Raw genomic sequence first — 20,349 nt, forward strand, 5'->3', positions numbered from 1 at the left:
AAAGAAACCTGCCACCTCAAAAACAGATATAAAATGCTTCAAGTGTGGCAAGATGGGTCACTACAAATGCGATTGTAGAACCAAACAGAAGATCAATGAGCTTGATCTCCCTGAAACCGTCAAGAGCCAACTGATACAAATTCTTTTAAACTCCTCTGATAACGAATCCGACCATGATATCAATGGTATTCAAGAAGATGACTATCATGCTGATACAGATTATGATTCTGATTCTTCCAACCCATCTTTGGATGACCAACCTATCAAAACCAAATGCATCTGTATGATTACTAAAGATTAAGAGTTCATGTTGGAACTCATTGACAAAATAGAAGATCTTGATCAACGCAAGGAATGCTTGATTAAATTCACCAACAACATTGGCCAAAGAAATGACAAAGCTCCCGTTGTTATACAAAATACTTACAACCTTACTGATATCTTTGAAAAATTTGGTACACAACCCCAGATGCCGATTACGATTCAAGATCTCCATAAAGAAATCAAACAAACCAAGCAAGAGATTTCACTCCTAAAGCAAGAGGGCAAGGTTTTGAAAGATTCTACTGCTCATGATATTCTTTCCCTCAGAAGCCAAATCCTTCTTCAACAATCCCAGATAGATGCCTTACTACCTAAGTCCTCTGCAAAACTTGAACAACAAGTTTCTGAAAATCCCACCAAGGACAATGAAACTTACATCAACCTTCTAACCCAGATAACATTCCAGAAATGGCATGTTAATCTAAAAATTGTCATCAACAAAGACTATACCATTCATACAGTGGCTCTCATTGACTCCGGTGCTGATCTTAATTGTATCAATGAAGGACTTGTCCCGACGAAATACTTTGAGAAGACCAAAGAACGGCTTCAAGGTGCTAATGGTTCACGACTCACTGTTCAGTACAAGTTAACCAAAGCCCATGTTTGTAATCAGGGTCTTTGTATTAAAACACCTTTCATCCTTGTCAAAGACCTCAATACCCCTGTTATTTTGGGAACTCCATTTATTTTTCTTCTTTACACGTTCAAAGTTGATAGCCAAGGCATTTCAACAAGTCTAGTTGGACAAGAAATTTGATTTCCTTTTGCTCATCCTATAGACACCAAGGATCTCAATACCATTAAGGATTCCTATGTTACTCAAGTCCCTGTTGTCAACAGAATTGAAAACAAAACAAAGCATTTAGACTTTCTCAAACAAGAACTAATCTTCAAACAGATTGATGAACGACTTAGTCAAAAAAGTCTCCAAGACTCTATTCAAAGGTTCCGATTAAGACTTGAAAGTCAGGTTTGCTCTGAGCTCCCAAACGCCTTTTGGCACAGAAGACAACACATTGTTGAATTACTTTATGAAAAATCTTTTAATGAAAAGGATATCCCTACCAAAGCCCGTCCTAGCCAAATGAGTCGAGAACTACTTAATTACTGTATGAAGGAAGTACAGGAATTATTAAACAAATCCCTCATCCGAAAAAGCCGTTCCCTATGGAGCTGTGCCGCTTTCTATGTCCAAAAGAATGCTGAAATAGAAAGAGGTGTTCCCAGATTAGTTATCAATTACAAGCCCCTCAATGAAGTTCTTCAATGGATCAGGTATCCCCTGCCCAATAAAAAGGACCTAATCCAACGTCTCGTTCATGAAACCGTTTTTCAAAGTTTGATCTCAAGTCAGGATTTTGGCAAATCCAAATTGCTGAAAAAGATAGATACAAAACAGCTTTCACGATTCCTTTTGGCCATTACGAATGGAATGTGATGCCTTTCGGATTAAAAAATGCCCCTTCAGAATTCCAAAAAATTATGAATGATATTTTTATTCATCTTACGAATTTTTCAATTGTTTATATTGATGATATACTAATATTTTCTTCTTCTATAGATGCTCATTGGAAACATCTCAATATCTTTGCTCAAACCATCAAGCATAATGGATTAGTCCTTTCTTTATCAAAGTTAACTTTGTTTCAGACCAAGATTAGGTTTTTAGGTTTCTAGATCCACCAAGGAACTGTCATCCCAATCAACAGATCCATCCAATTTGCTGATAAATTCCCTGATGAAATTAAAGACAAAACCCAGCTTCAAAGATTTTTAGGGTGCCTAAATTATCTCTCTGAGTTTTTTAAGGATCTTTCCCTTCTTTGTGCTCCATTACGCCAAAGATTAAAAAAGTCCCCTCCCCCACGGTCCGATGAGTATACAAAAACAGTCAGAATCCTTAAAAGCAAAGCAAAAAACCTTCCTTGCCTATCTATTGCTAATCCAGAAGCCTTCAAAATTGTGGAAACTAATGCATCTGAATTAGGATATGAAGGTATCCTAAAACAAAAAATAGCTGATAAGGAACAACTAGTTCAGTTCGCCTCTGGCACATGGAACCAAGCACAACAAAATTACTCTACAGTCAAAAAGGAAATTTTATCTATAGTTTTATGCATTTCAAAATTTCAAACTGACTTACTAAATCAAAAATTTTTGGTTCGTGTTGATTGCCAATCTGCAAAAACTGTTTTAAAGAAAGATGTTCATAACATAGCCTCAAAACAAATTTTCGCCAGATGGCAAGCTATTCTTTCTGTATTTGACTTTGATATTGAATATATAAAAGGCGAAAACAATTCTCTTCCTGATTTTCTCACCAGGGAATTTTTGCAGGGAAAAGCAGGAGCTTAGGGGTGGTTACTATGCCTCCCAAGACAGGTAGAGGAGCCTCAGTTGCGAGCACAAAACCCCACAAAACAAAAGATGCATATGCTCAATCATCCGCTTCTCAGAACCCTTCCAAAAAAACCTGGTATGATAAAGTCGAGGAAGATGAAAAAGTTACGTGTGCTAGTCCACCTCCATTAATTACAAACCAGTTTTCAGCCCTAACCACAACTTCCCAACATGTTAAAGACATGTCCCCAATCCAGTATGACCCCATCCAAGCATATTTACAATCCCAACAACCAGTTTTTCCTCCCCTTCAAAAAACTTATGCTGCAATTTCTTTAGCATCAGATAAACAAATTTCCTCAAGATCTGCTTCACAGCAAGTGGTGGTCAACAACCCCACTCTCAAAAAATCTCGTTATTTTCAAAAACCAAATACATCAACCATTTGTGTGGTTGAAAAAGAGCTTTTTAACCAAAACCCAGTTTTACTTTCTCAAAATCATTTTGTCAAAGGTTTTCATTATCCAATATCAGATTTTCGAAAAACACAAAAATTTTATGAGTTTATTTTAGTGGACACTGATTCCATCAAAATTCGAACTCATTCAAAACCAGGTGATGAGTCTTTCATTTCTCACACCACATGTACCATTCAAAAAGTCCTTACTCCAGCAGCCTGGGGTAAAAACATCAATGCTCCGAGGTAATTTTCTCAGCCTCGCAACCCTCAAACTTTCAATTACTGGGACTATCAAGATGCCTGGTACAATACCTTTTATTTCCAAAATCAGGAGTATAGCCATTCCTGGCTTATCCTTTTCCAAAAGAATTTCAATCTAAATGTCCCCAGATGGTTCATTGACTGGTGGCATATGTTTGGTCCCTGCCAAAAAATCATCCCTGAAACGATGTCCAAGGGATTTTCAATTTTCAATGAAAAATTCCATGCTCCTCCTGAGCTTTCCGAATTTCCCAAATCATTCTTATTTTTTGAAAATTTCGCATTGTCATGGATAGTTCTATGGCAATTCCAAATCCTCAAAACCCCTTCTAATCTTCCTCTTCCAGGAAGGATTTTCAAAGTCAAATGGTGGGACCAATTCTCTATCAAAGATGTTACTCCAGAAGCAATTTTTGAATGGTTCTCAAAGCACCCTTCAATATCATGTTCTGGCTTAGGAGAGTCTTCGGCTTTCCTCCTATCCAAAAGCCAAGCCCAAGCAAAACTTTCTTCAGCAAAATCCCAAGATGAGTATGAAGCCTTCCTCATGGAAGCTCTAGCCCAAGTCAATCCCATAGCCTTCTCAAAATTGGGCTCCAACAGAAGTAAAGGCTCAGGTTCTTTCCATGGTTCCCAAACAGATCTGGCCCAACCCAATGAAGATGACTGTTTTGGTATTTTCACCCAACAGCTCCAGTGAATATTATTCTCAAAAATTATCATTTCATTTCAAAAAAGCTTCTGACCTCGGTCATTCAATGCCGCTGTATAGCGACAAAAAAAAAAAAAAATAAAAAAAATAAAAAATAAAAAAAAAAAAAAGAAGTTAAAAACTACAGTTTAAAATTTTATTCAACAATTCTCCATTTTCAGGCTTTTAGCACCTTTCGGTGTTCATAACAGACAAGCTTTTCAAAAAAAGGAATCCAAAGCAAGTTAGTGGCCATCACCTCAATTCAGCCTTTCAGGCTTTGCACATGGTTTCCAGCATCATTCAAAAGACATCACCTCAAATCAGCTTTTCAGGCTCAGCACATGGCCTCCTGCTGCATCCTTATCTCCAAGGAATCCAAAGCTCCCCAAGGCTCCTTCGAGGCACTATAAATAACAGCTCCTCTAGACATTGGAGGCAGGCTTATTTTCAAGTTTAGATTTTAGTTTCCGTTTCAAAAGTTCTCAGTTCAAATTGTAATTTTTAAGTTTAAGTTTTTAGTTTTACTTCATCCAAGAAGCTCAGCTCAGAACAAAAATGTTGTATTCAAATATCAAAGTTGTAAGTTCCATATTTTAATCAAAGTTCTTCAAAGTTATTCATGTTCTGTTGTTAACTTGCATATTTCCATATATATATATATATATATATATATATATATATATATATATATATATATATATGTATTATTTCATTGTATTATTTTATTAATTATTTAACCTTTTCAATATCATAAACACCCAGGATGAATAACTGATAATGTATGTATATATATATGTATATATATATATATATATATATAATCACTATAAGAACAGCAGTGATGTAGTACTACTTGAACAAAAAACAATATGGTCAATCAATAACAATCACACTAGCAAGGATCACCATATATAAGTACTGATAAAACCTTAACTTTACCTACAACACATAATGTAAACAACGTTAGCTAGCGGGTAGGTTAATTCTTCGTTAGAATAAACATATATATATATATATATATATATATATATATATATAGTACATATATATTAGGAATACGTACCAACCACTACAACAGTTTTGGTTTTTAAAAGCGCTAGTAAAAGCCTTAAAAAGCGCTAGTAATTCAATTACCAGCGCTTCTTTAAAAGTGCTGGTAAATCCAGTGTCGGTAAGCCTTTACCAGCGCTTTTGAAGAAGCGCAGGTAAAGGGTTATTTGAAATTTTTTTTTTAATATTTTTTGTTTCCCTATGCCAGCGCTTTTTGAAAAAACGCTAGTAAAGGGTTATTTAAAAAAAAAAAAAAAATTAATATTTTTTTTTCCCTATGCCAACACTTCTTAAAAGAGTATTGGTAAAATTATTTACATTTTTTTTCCCCATTATTGTTTTTGAAAAAAAATTTCTTCACGGCTACTAAATGCATCCTAACAAGTCAATATAAAAATACCATCCAAATTGTTTTTACAAACAACCACAAGTTAACCCTACCAATATGAAAAATACTATCGAAATTGACTACTAATACCACAAGTTAAGCTAGTAAAAAATGTATACTAATACAACCACAAGTTAACCTACCAATATGAAAATACCATCCAAATTGTCTAGATAAAGATACTAAATGTCACACAAAAAGAATTAAGAATTTTTAACAAATGTAATACAAGTTTTTCAAAAAGAACCCATCCAAGGTGAAGGAAATTCAAAAAGCACCGACCCCATCTTCAACTTCAACAAGTCTTCTTGCCCATTTGATTTGAATTACCTTACATTTTTTATAAATTCATTAAGCGCACATTATAATAAATGAAAATTTAACATATATATAAGAGAAATTAAAAGTTCATAACCTTAACTGAATTGGCATCACGACTAGAAAATGGATTTGGGAATACTCTAGGAGGAGCATTTAAAGAATCAGAATCCTTCAAAATAACAAAACAAAATACATGAAATATTGGCATAAGTAAACATATATTTAGTAAAGAGTAAAACTAATAATAAATATACCTGTCCACTACAATTTTGTTGTTGCATCTGCATTAGCATAGCCACCTGTTGTTGTAAATTTTCCAACTTGTCGTCGTAGTTGGCTCGTAAATTTTCCAACTTGTTGTCATAGTCGGCTTGCATTTTTGAAATTGTCTCCTGCAACTCTACACGTGTAGCACATGCCTCCTCCTAAGATTTTTTAGCATTATTAATCAGTTCAGATTTACTAGGAGAGGGCCCCCAAACATCGCTTAGTGTAGGCCCGAAGCCAAGCATCCGCACACGACCAGTTCTCTCTTCTCCCCTCACAATGAAGAACAAATCATTGGAGCTGCCAGTAGGCGAGTCAGAGTAACTTTTTTGAAGTTCTCTTATGTTTTCCTGCCAAAAAAAAAAAAAAAAAAAAAAAAAGTTTGAACTACCATGACATACTACTATGAAACATCCGGAACTGAAAACCCTAGATTCTAAATAAAGCACAAAAGAACTGAAATCCTAACAAGCTATGAACATGTAATGCTTAAATATACATGTGCATGTCTAATATATATATATACCTAAGCTTTCATGACAAAAACAAAAGGATTTAAATGAAGTAAATAGAGAAGAAAAAAAAATCAAATTTTTATCAAATTGGTAGTTCTTTTAATACATTGTGCTAAAGTATACACTTAATAAAAAATGTAATCGAGTCGTTATAAAAGAGGAAAAATCAAATTAGTAGTCTTTCGAGGTACCAGACATTGTGCTAAAGTATACAATATGATTAAAGAAATTGCCAACTTATGAGTACTGTTGTTTATGTCTAAATTTGAATGTCCCATCTAATTGAAGAATCTTATATAGGTAATTGGACAAAAGACTTGGTGTGCAATTAAAATTATAGGACACATAATTCTATGTCTTTAATTTAATTAGATTCACTAGGCAAAAGTTTTTGCACCTAATATTATATTTTACTTTTTTCCTAGGTTATCATTTGTAGTTTCCTAAGCATTTTCTATCCTCAAATGGGAAAAAATGTAGAAACCAAATGTGCTTCCTGATTCAGTAGAAAATAATTAGTATAAGATATCTATATTGCAATACAAGAAAAAACAAGTAAAATTGTTAGCAGAATAATTTCTCTGGATGCATTTATTCTTCCAAACACTCACTATCCATAGAAAGAAGGAAAAAAAGGTGAAGGGTGAAATTGAATTTGCGTAATTTACTAAGGAGATGTGAAACCTCTTCTGCAATTGTGTTTCTTTCTGCCTTTAAGTTTGGTATACTTTGATGTAAATCAGCATAATTTCTTAGTGATCATGATTCGTGTGTGTGTGTGTGAGAACTACTAATTTGATTTTCATGCCAAGCTTTTTGAAGATGGAAATCTTTTCAGAACTGAAAAAAAAAAAAAAAAAAAGAATCTGAATTGGATTAGAAATCTGAAGAGATTGAATTTGAAACAATTTTTATCAACATGCCAAGCTTTTTGAAGATGGAAATCTTTTCAGAACTGAAAAAATAAATAAATAAATAAAATAAAATAAAATAAAATGATTCTGAATTGGATTAGAAATCTGCAGAGATTGAATCTGAAACAATTTTTTACCAATATGCCAAGTATTTGAAGATGGAAATCTTTTCAGAACTTAAAAAAAAAAAAATTCTGAATTGGATTAGAAATCTGCAGAGATTGAATTTGAAACAATTTTTATCAACATGTCAAGCTCTTTGAAGATGGAAATCTTTTCAGAACTAAAAAAAAAAAAAAAAAAAAGAATCTGAATTGGATTAGAAATCTGCAGAGATTGAATCTGAAACAATTTTTATCAATATGCCAAGCTTTTTGACGATGGAAATCTTTTCAGAACTGAAAAAAAAAAAAATCCCATCAAGAACTTTATAGATCATGAACAAGTGTTTAGTGGCCTTTACATAGCTTGTATATAATAGTTGAAGTTGTCTACATTCAAAAGACTATTGCCACAATATATGAGTAACAAATTAATACAAATAACAAACAACAAATAGAAAATACTTCTTCTCCACAACACAAATCAATCAACAAGAAGCCTCCACATACAATAATCCCATACTCCCATGCTTTTTAACAAATACAAGAAAGTAAATTGCCTCCACACGGGCCGATGATTTAAAAATTGGTCACTTCAAGGCACGTGACCCCCTAATACAGTGTAAAGAGTTTAAAAATTGGTCACTTCAAGGCACATGACCCCTTTTTTGCAAAATGGAAGCGTGAAAACTTACAATCATCTCCGAAGCAGCAGCATCAGTAGCTTTGCCATCCTTATTTACATGTGCGCGGATGAATAAATCTGCACGAGAAAGCTGAATACCTTCGTCTTCCTCAATCTATAAACGAATACATTGTGATATATATTATTTAGCACTAACATTTATAATCATTCAACGACATAAGAATTGATATAATTTAATTTTCCATAAAAACTTCAACTAACCTCGGCAGAAACACGTGCAAAGCTTTTTGTCCCTGTAGTATGCATCATTGTCTACTTCCCACGACGTTCTTTATTTTTTTTGCTGACCTCCTACAAAAAGTGAGAAAAAGTAAAAGTTCTTTGAGTAAAGAACATTCCACCTAAAATAATGACTGAAAGCAAATAAACTATAAATTCATCTCATTGACTTCAAAAAACATTGTGATAAATGGAGGTTTACCTTCGCCATAGGCGTACCCCAATGCCTAACCAAAAATTCCCAATGCTCCTTTTCAACATTAGGTGGTGGGTTTGCCAATCTTTCTTCATCTGTATCCCTAACTGAGTAATATTCATTTTTCAACTCACACTTGTACCCCCTCTATTTTTTTCCAATGGAAGATATTGTCCACTGTTTTGTCATGATTCCCACATCATATTTTCCCTGAAAATGTGATAATTGTTGTATGTTAGTCCACTTTTTTCATAAAAATTATTTTAATGTTATTGAAGGGTTTTACCTTTACAATGTTCCACATATCCTCCTTTAGCCATTTAGGCATCTCCCACCAAGTTTTGTAGCACAAAGGACCTAATTCACCCTTCCGGGCAAGTGTTCCTAGATAATTAGTATATGTACCACTCCCAGGACCGATCGGCTGTCCAAACTTATTAACCCTAAACAAAAATTAACAATTGTAGATGTTTAGTACAAAAATAAAGATAGAAATCCTTTTTTCTCCTTCATATTGAATATAGTCTAATTATGTAAACTATATAAGATGATCTATATATATATGTACCTTAAAGGTAATAAGGTTTTCGCGTCTATGACATTCTTACATCGTGTCGGACCCCGTCTCTTCTTCGGCGGTGGTTGGGATGATTTTGAAGTTGAAGCTTCGGTATTTTGTTCACTCACTTTTTCCACTTCACTAACTGTTCATTTCATTGTCAACTTATTATTTATCTTTCCTAGAAAAGCAAACAAAAAAGTGAGAATTCAGTTAAGAGAATGCAACCAAATTGTTAAAAAAAAGACAATAAAATTGTAATTCAACACAACATCTAAACATCAGCACGGGCAATTTAATAACTATGACACAGTGGTAATTATTGACTACTCTTGTTCCAAGTCAAAGTATTAAGTTGGATCCAATGCAACTGATTACAAGCCAATCTATAATGCCATCGAGAATTGATGAATAAAATAGCTAATGGACGATAGATATATAGTTGAGCAAGATCAACAATTCAGTGAATTGTCCCTCATTGGACTAAGTCTCTAGTTTTCCCCTTTTTATGGTCTTTCACATGAAAATATTGTGTCCATACTATATTTTATGCATGAATGTTGCGGTTGTGTTGAAAGAATTCAAAACCTAACGGATATAAACAAAAATCCAAATCACAGTAATCATAACTAACTAGCTAAATTTTAAAGAGTTTAATTGTAATTCAAAAAGTTACTTTGTTGCAAATTAATATCTATAAGACCTATTCATTCTCTCTCTAGGTCTAATTTACCAATATGCATCAGAGTCTTGGGCAACAATTTCACGTACTAACAACTTTCTTTTTCCTTTTCACTTTCTGTTAATGTCAACATGCTCAGCACATGCATCCTTTGTAAAACAGCATCCCTATAAAACACTATTTTGTATGTTCCATCATTTTACATACCATCGCAAAACTGACTGCATCGACATAGAGCCAAAAATGGTTCTCCTCTTCAATCTTTTTCAAAAAAAAAAAAAAGAGCGCTGGTACTGTAACACCTACACCAGCGCTTTTCCTTAAAGCGCTGGTACTGTAACACCTACACCAGCGCTCTTCCCAAGAGCGCTGGTAAAAGACTAATCTGTTGTAGTGAGTGGTCATCTCTTAATAGTATCCATTTTCATTCTGTAAGATTTTCATTCAAGACAATGTGCAGACTGCTATTATAAATATGTTCTAAAAGCAACAATTATTTTTATTTTTATTGTCAATTCTATACATAACACCATCTGACCCAAGGAGTATGTTTACATATAAAGTCCAATGTGTCTCCTCATAGAGGATTTACTTCAATTCAGAAGCCTTTTCATACCCAAACACCCTTCTGATTCAGGATTAATTGGATATAGCATCCCATTCGACTTCTCTGCTACTTGGTGCTTGAATTCTGAACCAGTCCAAAGGAAAGATCACAAAATTTACTACTCCATAACTCGTATGAATATTTGAATACTAACTAAAGTCGAGCAGAATTGTTAGGTCAACTTAGTTCTAACTCTTGTTGATAATTTTGTCCAATAATTCCTTGCAATATCAGGCCAAAAAAGCCTACCAGAGATTAATGATAGTCCAAAACATATTATTGGAAGTTTACCAATTTCTATATCATGAATAAAAACTGACATTGACACCACTAAGGATAAATAGGTCATCCCACTTTGAAGACAATTAAGGTGAAATGTGAAATTATTATATGCAAAATTGCAGAGAAAGCTTCATGAAGTAGGTAAGGAGATATAGGATCTACTCACCTAAGCCCTCTAGATTGTTAATATATATATATGTGTGTGTGTGTGTGTGTGTAATATATATATACACACATAGCACCATTTAAGCTCACTGAAAATGTAGCAGTAGTTACACACTGTAATATTATCAGGGAAATAATAGGTTGTTAATAGATATATCCATGAAAAAAAAAAAAAAAATCTAGCTCACAATATAATAGGATTTCATAAGATCAACATTTATATAGAGCAACAGGAGAGCCTATGTCCTAATCTTAGTTCCTCACATGCTGTTGTATTAAGGGGATATTGTCAACTATGCTTCTTTCTTTCACAAAGGCAGCCTGTTTGAATTAATGATAGACAGCAATATATATATATATATATATATATAAATAGATTTAGGTTTGCTTTTCGTAAAACGAAAAATTTGGCAATAAATTTGTAGGTGGTGGTTTATTTATTTATTTATTTTTACCTGAAAGAGCTTTGTAGGCATTGTTACATCAAGGCATGCGTCTGATTTTTTTTGAAAACTTGGATTTTGCACTTTTGATGCAATGCGCAATGGTTATTAAATTCCTTTACTTCAGCATCCAACCTCATTCAAAGAAAAATTCAGTTGCTAGCATACCATCACCACTCACCAACCATTTTTTCTGCCAAGTATGGCTCAGCCAAGAAGCATGAGCTCCCCTGCACAAGCCTTATTGTATTAGTTTCGTAAAGCCAAGCTTTGGCTCTCAAAAGACTAGAGAAATGGATTACTTGGTACAGTTTGAATTTACTATCATATTTTTACTGATTATTAGAGCTCAATAGATGCGGAAAGATATTGACAAATTCGTTCTTCGCATCACTATACTTCTCCAACCCCGTCTGTCCTGAAAATTAATAAGATTTTGTTGCCTGTTCTAATGTAGTTTACCCTTTCCCAAAAAAGGAGAAGTTGTGATCTCCCAAATATTAACCATTTTGGCCTTAGTTTCTACCTGTAATATGCTACCTTCGCAGCACTTAGTTTAACAAAGGCCAGAATAATATATTTTTCTTCTGCTATAAGCTCACTGTTTTGGGGATTATTATATGTATGCTTTTGAATTTTCTTCAATTTAATTATCCCTAGCTTCGATCAGCAGTTCAAGAAGAGATATTACTAATTAGTCTTTTATAAAAAAAACTTTGAGATCAGGTCTTAAACCTTTCCAGTTTTTTTGATATTAGGTTACCTTTGAAAGACTGATTCTATTAATTAGTACTGCTCCATAACTAACCTGAACAGTGTATGGTGCTTAAGGTGTGCCGTTTACCATCGTCAGCTCAAAATACAATTTATTTGTTTGTTTTAGTGAGGTAAAGGCGTAAAGCACACACACATGCATCGCATGCACATTGCCCCACTTGGGACTCAAACCCTCACGTTTTTGGGAGGAGAGGTGGTACTACCCAAGCCAATGACCTAATGGTCAATTGCAAGCCAATGATGTAAATACTCAATTTTGTAAAATATTCAACTTAAAGTGGTAAAATGAAAGTAGTCTGTGGATTGAGATTTTTAAAATATCGAATCTAGTTCAAGGGTCTTGGTTATCTATTGGAAATTGGAAGTCATGCAATTTCGGAGGACTGAAAATTCCTCATAATCTTGGATGAGTTTAGTGAAGGTGATGAACTTCCTAGTCTTCATGATATTTCAGTAGCTAATGGTGATTGGACATAGTGTAACAAGCAGAGAAAATTTTGGTGTATTTGTGCCAAACTTAATAGCCTCAAAGTTTGTGGCTGAAACTTTCCAGCATACCAAGATTATGGCATGATAGTTAACTGCCTCTTAAATGCAGCTTCAGTTCCAAAACCTTTCTAGTTCATAAAGTTCCCAAACCTTTCTAGTTCGTAAAGGTTTGTGCCATGAGAAACACATTGAAGGCATTACTGAAAGGACTATAAGGAATAATTTTAAATGAATAGATAAAAAATTAAAAAGCAGGAAAAGCAATCTTCAATACCTTCAAATAATATTAGCCAATCAAATGCGAGTTATCCCCTTCTTGATTGCTAATGTTTAGGAAACCGGGACAAAGGCTGAATTATAATGGCCACACTGTCAGCAATAGCAAGAACATAGCAAGCTTAGTGTCTTATAGCATACAAAAACAAAAAAAATTTGTTCAAGTAGGAGGCAAAAGATCTTTAACTTCCATTTCAATATTCTCTCAATGTTTGGTTTTCAAAGTTTCAGAGAGTTAAGAACCCTTTTTGCAATTTGCAGTGGGTCGGTTAGTCGCTTAAGGGGTGAGGTGATTCGCTGCTACATTTAGGGAAGAGAAGACAACATAAAGTGAAATTTTTTAAAGACAACATAATAGACCTCCAACCTCAATCTAATCTGTTTAGAAAACTGGTCATAAAGCTGGTCATCTAACTTAGCATTAGTTCAAGTAAGAAATGATCATTACTTATAAGATAATGTTATGATTATCCTAAACAGGTCTATGAATTAGTTTATGGTCTCTGAACTTTGTTGAAGTGTATTTTTTTTAATAATAATAATTAAAAATAAAAATAAACCTTTATTGAAATATGTACTTATTTTGTGACTCGGGTGGAAGCAATAATATCACAACATCCAGGAGTATCTGGTGTAGTTGTTGTTGGACTTCCAGACACTCGATTTACGGAGATGGTTGTTACTTGTATTCAAATAAGAGACAATTGGAAATGGATTGATTTGGGATCTCATATCTCAGCAAAGAACATTGAATTTTGCTTATCCAGTGAGATCCTCCAGCACTTCTGTAAAAAGAAGAACTTAACTGGGTATTTCTATTAATCTTTATACTGTATCAATGCTTACTTTCAGCCTTTTTATTTCATCTTCTCTTTCTTTATGCTATAGGTATTCATACAGGATTTTTTTTTTTTTTTGGCAGGTTTAAAATACCCAAAACTTTTGTTATATGGAAGAAGTCATTTCCATTGAAAGCAACTGGAAAATTAATAAGAGATCAAGTTAAAAGAGAAGTTATATCTCATGTTCAATATCTGCCTAGCAATCTATAACTACAATTTATTTATTTATTCGATTAATTAATTAATTTCATCTAAGAAGTGGGTGTGGAACATTAAAAAATAGTAATAATAATATTATTATTAATTTTATCTACCGTAAATTCCAATTCCTATTCCTATTCCAATTTCCAATTCCAATTTGGTATTATTATAAAAAGGTTGTGCTATTTTCTAATACTCCTGGCTTTCTCAACTCTTTCCCAATCCAAAAACACTAGAAGAAGGTGCAGGAAGGAAGGATGGTCTCAAAAACTCTCTACTTTCGCATGCAAACTTCAATGGATAATTACAGGTACAATTCTTCAACTGAGAATGTGGGGATTGAATGTTACCATGTTAATTTATCAAGCAACTACGACTAAGACGATTGGGACAGTGACCACAACTTCGACCCCTACAGAAAACAGAGAACAAGGGAAACTAAGAAGAATAGAGAAGAAAAGTAGCCGATGCCAATCCAAGCTAAAGTTTAAGAGTTAAAATTTTCTCAATGTTGGAACACAAAAAAAAAAAAAAAAAAAAAAAAAAAAAAAAGAAAAAGAAGAAGAAAGAAATTACCTGAAAAACGAAATCAGACAAAACTTGTTCCAACAATCCAAGCTAAGATCGATTATTTCCTCTTGTACAAAGAAAAAAGAAATTGAAAACAACAATCTTAAGTACAGAATGAGATCAAATAGTGGTTGCAGAATCATTGAAATTAGGAGGATGCGTTGTCGCGTGAAATCAAACCCACCTGATCTCAAATCAAACCCACTCGAAGCACTTCTTCCCCTTCGCGTGAAATTAGGAGGATCTCGTTTACTGTTTTGGCTGTTTCCGTATTCCCGGCTAGATGACGGCATTCTTCCCTTACGCACTCGAAGCCGAATTGCTTCAAAATCTGCTTTGGCTGTTTCCTCCGAATTGCTGTTTCCGCATTCCCGACTAGATGACAGCTAGATGATGTCTGGAATAAGAATGGGAAGTGGAGAATGGCTGAAGGATTAGGGCTATTGCAAAATGAAAGGATTAGGGCTTTGCAAAATGAAATGGGAAAGTGGAGAATGCAATGTTAATTCTCCACAAAATGACGTAGTTTTAGGGCTCAAATATTCTCTGTATATAAAATCGACGGAGGGAAAAAATAGAGGGAAGGGAAAAAATGGGGACACCTATACCAGCGCTCCTAAAAGAAGCGGTGGTATACTAGCGCTCCTACAAAAAGCGTTCGTACTATTACCATTACACTTATACCAGCGCTTTTAAAAAAAGCGCTGTTATTACACCTATACCACTATTAAAAGAAGCGCTGGTATTACACATATACAAGCGCTCTTACAAAAAGCGTTGGTACTATTACCATTACACTTATACCAGCGCTCACCAGTGCTCCTACAAAAAGCGCAGGCACTATTACCATTACACCTATATCAACGCTTTTAAAAGAAGCGCTGGTATTACACCTATACTAGCGTTTCTAATATTTAGACCTATACCAGCGCTCCTATAAAAGCGCTGGTACCATTACACATATACTAGCGCTCCTATAAAAAGCGTTGGTACCATTACACTTATACCAGCGCTTCTAAAGAGCCCGCTGGTAATATTAGACCTATACTAGTGTTTTTTTTAAAAACGTTGGTAAAAACCTAATATGTTGCAGTGAACACAAGCTGAAATGTTGTTAGTGATCAAAAAGCTAGGCAAAAGACAAGCTTCAACTTTCGGAGTAAGGCCAAGAATATCTGGTTTTTTATGGTATCAGATCTAACAGGAGTAACAAAGAAGTACATGTTGTTGATGTTTCTGTTCTTAATAGAAGATGTCTTTTTGTGAGTTGCACTTGAAGCAGTCTCCTGTAATGGCCTCCATGGTATTCTTAGGGTTCTTTTTTTTTCTCTCCTGTGTCGATTATTCAATAAAGTAATGTTATAAACTTGGAGACTTTCCACATATACTCAATTGAATAATTGACACAGGATAGAGAAAAAAAAAATGGTATACTCAAAATTTTATACTCAAAATTGTATACTTAAAATGGTGTCAATTATTCAATTGAGTATATGTGGAATTTTAACATATACTCAATTGAATAATTGACACAGGAGAGAAAAAATAATAAAATAAATAATTGACACAGTTAAAACAATTCATGTATATAATAATATATTCTTTCGATTTTAAAATAAATTTCATGCTTTATTTTTTTGTCTGTCTTAAAATAATAGTTGACTCTTCTTTTTCAAATAATATATTTCATATTTTTTATATATGTTATTTGAGTTTAAAATTTTAAATTTGAATATTTAAGATTTAAAAGGAAAAATTAATAACTTTTTAAAGAGATAATACATTTCCCAATGTCAAAACTAATGCTCCCCATTTACACGATTCTATGCCCCACTCTAGCGTACCATGTGACCCGTTTTGATATTTTTGGACTTTCTATGAAGTTTCATTGTATTTTTTCTTAATTTATTTTTAAATAGTATTGCAATATTATAGAAAGAGGTGACGGATTTTGATGGCTTCTTTCTTAATTCACACCATAAATTTCGGTGTTTTCCAATGTCATCTTTTTGTTTGGTAATGAAAAAAAGTTTAAAAGTTTTTTGTTTTTTTAAAATATATATATATATATATATATATATATATATAACAAAAAAAAAAATGGTTAAAAATGGTTTTTTATTTAAGTAAAAGGGGAATTCCTTGGAAGTCATACTATAGGGAATGCACTTCCCAACCACTCGTTAATATTGATTTATTTTCCTTTTTAATTAAGAACCAAGCGAAAGATCAGCGGCCGTCAAAATTTAAAATGGATTTCACAACCACTCGTGGTGTTCAGTAAGAAGGGGTATTTTACTTGTTTGGAACACGTATACCATTTTGTGGATAGGTGGTCACGTGGAAAAGAAAGTTGTATTGAGTTGACGCTTCTGATATTTTATAAACACAGCTACAATTGACATGTCCAGTATATTCGCAGGATGTTAAAATACTGTTTTTTTTTTTTTTTTTTTATTTATTTATTTAAGATATACTCATCATCAATGTACAAAATTATGACCAAGAATGACATTGATTAGTTATTATTAGGGCAAAAGGTATAAAACAATCACTAGAACTAAAAATAAATAATTTAAAATTTTTATGTAAATCTATTATGATATATCATATTTACAAATACTAATGACTAATCAACCGTTAACTACGGTTATCTGTTTTGATAATTGGGATGGGCTCTCATAAATGTATCTGGGTTGTTAATCCAAAATTGCTCTTTTGGGCTTGTGTTTCCAATTTATTGTTGGACTTTTAGGCCTAACGCCCACATTTGTAACTTTATTTATATATTTCAGTAGCATAATTCTCCGGTAAGAAAAAATACATCCGCCCACTGTATCTTAGTTGTGTGCAATCAATAGCAAATCATTTCATTCTAATTCCCGTCATGCCCACCATCACGTTATTCAATGATGCTTACACTTCCATTTCCTAGATGTTTGCTTGAATACATTAACTGATACTTAGGATCCTAAGCTATGGTTTTCTAATCTATCAAAGAACACCATAAAGCTAGACTCATCATGAAACAATGGACAGAAGGAAAAAACATAATTAATTAAAGTAAAAATCTAAGGTAATTAGTTCTCTGCACATTAAGACGTATATATGTATATGTACAAGGAAAGAGAAAAATTCTAAATATCGCGTATCACACCAACTGTCACTTCCATCCCAACTCTATGTAATCTTTGTTTTTCTTAAATTTATGGGGAAACAAACAAACTTTTATCATTTAAAAATATAATGGAATTTTTGTCATTAAACATCACTTAAAGAGGGTTGAAATAATATTTTATTCATTTAAATAAAAGAATAATACTAAAATTTCAATTTTGTTAAGTGCATAACATCAACATTTTTCGTTCACTATATTTGACTGTTAAAATGGGACGTCTTTGTAATAAGGTTTTAATTTTAGAGGAGGACATAGTAATTTTCAAAACAATAAGGATATCTACATAATTAGAGCAAATCTTGGGGAAGGCCAGTGTAATTTACCTCCCAAAAACAAACTCATGTGTTCTCTATTGACCTTAAGGTTTCAAACCAAGGGTGTATGAGATATTCTCTGTTGGCCCGCCCACTATACATATGGTAGTATTTTTATTTTTTACATAGGAATTTTTTATATAATGCATGTACCTCCTAAAATTATTACTTTCTAAAATTATCTCTTAATTTTTTTTGTTTTTTGCTCTTTAAATTTCTTTGAAAAAGTTAAATTTTCCTTATTAAATTGAACTCTAATTTTTTTCTTTTTGAGAGTTATGTCATTTTTCTTTCCTTTAGGGTTTGTTTGGGTAGCATGAAGTAGATAGAAAGGAAAATAAATGGAAAATATTTAAATTTGTTAGGAGTTTAGTTAACTTGAAAGAGAAAATTTTCAGAAAAGTAATTTTCTTGCAATTGCTTAATTTTCAGAAAAATTTGTCTAACATAAAACAAGGGAAATTTTACTTTCTCGTGAAAGTGGTGCCTTCATATCTTAGTTTTGTATTATGCCAATGTCACTCTTATAAGTACTTTCTCCACAAACTTCTCTAACAAGTGAGTTTCCTTCTTTTGTAAATTGCTTATAAGATAATGTAATACTAATTTAATTGTATATAGTTTTATATGTGCATAAAAAATTAAATTAAGTTAGTGTCTCTGCTTATAAATTTTTCTTAATAATGAATATAAACAAGTTTTGAAATTATAATTTAATTCATACATGTATTTTTTTATATATAAACTTCTTATGACTTTAGGACTTAACTACTCAAAGTATATTAGATGTACCAAACTCATTTAGTTTTAACTCTACATACCAAACTAATTTAGTTCCAAGTACTTTATTTCGATTAGACTGGAGTTTTTTTTTCTTTTTCTTTTTTTTCTTTTCTTTCTATGACTAAAAATATATATATCAACTTCAATCTTTTATCATTTTTCTAATCAAAATCTTTTATTAATTAAACTTGCACCTATAATCACATAAATCTAATTATTAAACAAATACAATAATATTCATTGTTTCATCTTTAAACTTAAAATTTTAATTTTGTTCAAATTCTAGAGATATGATAGTGTCTCAAAAGAGTACAAAGTAATCTTATAATTAAAAGAATAGTTTTGGGAATTACAATCACTTTATTTTCACTTTTATTCTTTCCAAACTCATAAAACAATATTTTCTCAAAACTTTCTTGAATATTTTTCTTGTTAACCAAATACATGATGAAAACTTAATTTTCTTTTCCTTTCCTTTACTTTCTTTCACTTTTACTTTCCATCAAAAATTTCTATCTAACCAAACGGACCCTTAAATAATTTTTTTATTCTTAACACTCCCCCCTAAACTAAAATCCTAGCTCCGCCCATACATGTGTGCATGAATTTGTTGTGCTTTCAATGTGATGCAAGTTGATTTAGGCAAAATCTACAGCAAAAAAAAAAAAAAAAAATTCATCGATGTACACACATGCAAGGGTAGAGCCATAAATTCAATTCAAGAGGCACAAAGTAAAAAACTAAATAAATAAATTCAATGAACATGATAACAAATATAAATTCTTCAAATCAAGAAGCAAAGAGGAAAAAAATTATTTGCAAAATAATATGTCAATCTATAAGGCTTTGTTTGGATACATAGGAAAGAAAAGAAAAGAAATGATAATATTAGTTATGAGAGAAAAGAAAAGGAAAAAAAAAAAAAAAAAAGGTAACAATAATCTCTATTTATATTTGAATATATAGAAGAGAGAAGAAATAAAATGATAGTATCTTTATTTGAATATGATAGAGGGGAGAAAATAAGAGAAATGATAACAACCGAATTATTATCATATCTTTTTCAATAGAAGAGATATGAGTGGAATAATAATTTTTTCTTTTTAATTGTTGAGGACAGTTTTGAGATTATGAAAATACCATTTAAACGCTATCATTTCTCTCCCTATTTTCTCATTTTTGGAGAGATAGGAAATGAGGGATCAGGAAGGATAACTGTCCTTCCCTATCTCTCCCTATTGTTTCTTTTCCCTCATTTTAAACCACCCTAACACAATTAAACTCTATTTTTTTTTTCTTTTCTTTCCTTATCCCTTCAAATCATCTCATCCAAACGCACTCTAAGAGTGATAAATTACTTGACAAAAATAATAAAAAGAAAAGAAAAATGAGAGAATTTTGAAAGGGAAAAAAAAATAGTGT

General features: G+C 32.5%; 2 long non-coding RNA genes across 11 annotated transcripts; one reads left to right on the forward strand and one right to left on the reverse strand.

Moving 5' to 3' along the window:
* Nucleotides 1-5,668: 5,668 nt before the first annotated feature.
* On the reverse strand, nucleotides 5,669-15,226 carry LOC132300276 (uncharacterized). 10 transcript variants are annotated; one of them, XR_009480379.1, is made up of 10 exons: nucleotides 14,837-15,226; nucleotides 13,038-13,132; nucleotides 11,510-11,727; nucleotides 9,328-9,499; nucleotides 9,046-9,202; nucleotides 8,766-8,969; nucleotides 8,546-8,635; nucleotides 8,334-8,438; nucleotides 6,096-6,458; nucleotides 5,669-6,010 (listed from the first exon to the last, which is right to left on the reverse strand). It is a non-coding gene; the product is annotated as an uncharacterized LOC132300276 (long non-coding RNA). The 10 variants fall into 10 exon arrangements; XR_009480373.1 differs by having other exon boundaries at nucleotides 14,659-15,226; XR_009480376.1 differs by lacking the exon at nucleotides 11,510-11,727 and adding an exon at nucleotides 14,433-14,494 and having other exon boundaries at nucleotides 14,837-15,223.
* Nucleotides 13,649-14,139, forward strand: LOC132300277 (uncharacterized). The gene is made up of 2 exons (XR_009480380.1): nucleotides 13,649-13,848; nucleotides 13,962-14,139. It is a non-coding gene; the product is annotated as an uncharacterized LOC132300277 (long non-coding RNA).
* Nucleotides 15,227-20,349: the final 5,123 nt, after the last annotated feature.

This window comes from Cornus florida, unplaced genomic scaffold (genome assembly GCF_030987335.1).
Source record: "Cornus florida cultivar Cherokee Brave unplaced genomic scaffold, ASM3098733v1 CherokeeBrave_3.0.0_Hap2_Chr03, whole genome shotgun sequence".
Lineage (NCBI taxonomy): Eukaryota > Viridiplantae > Streptophyta > Magnoliopsida > Cornales > Cornaceae > Cornus > Cornus florida.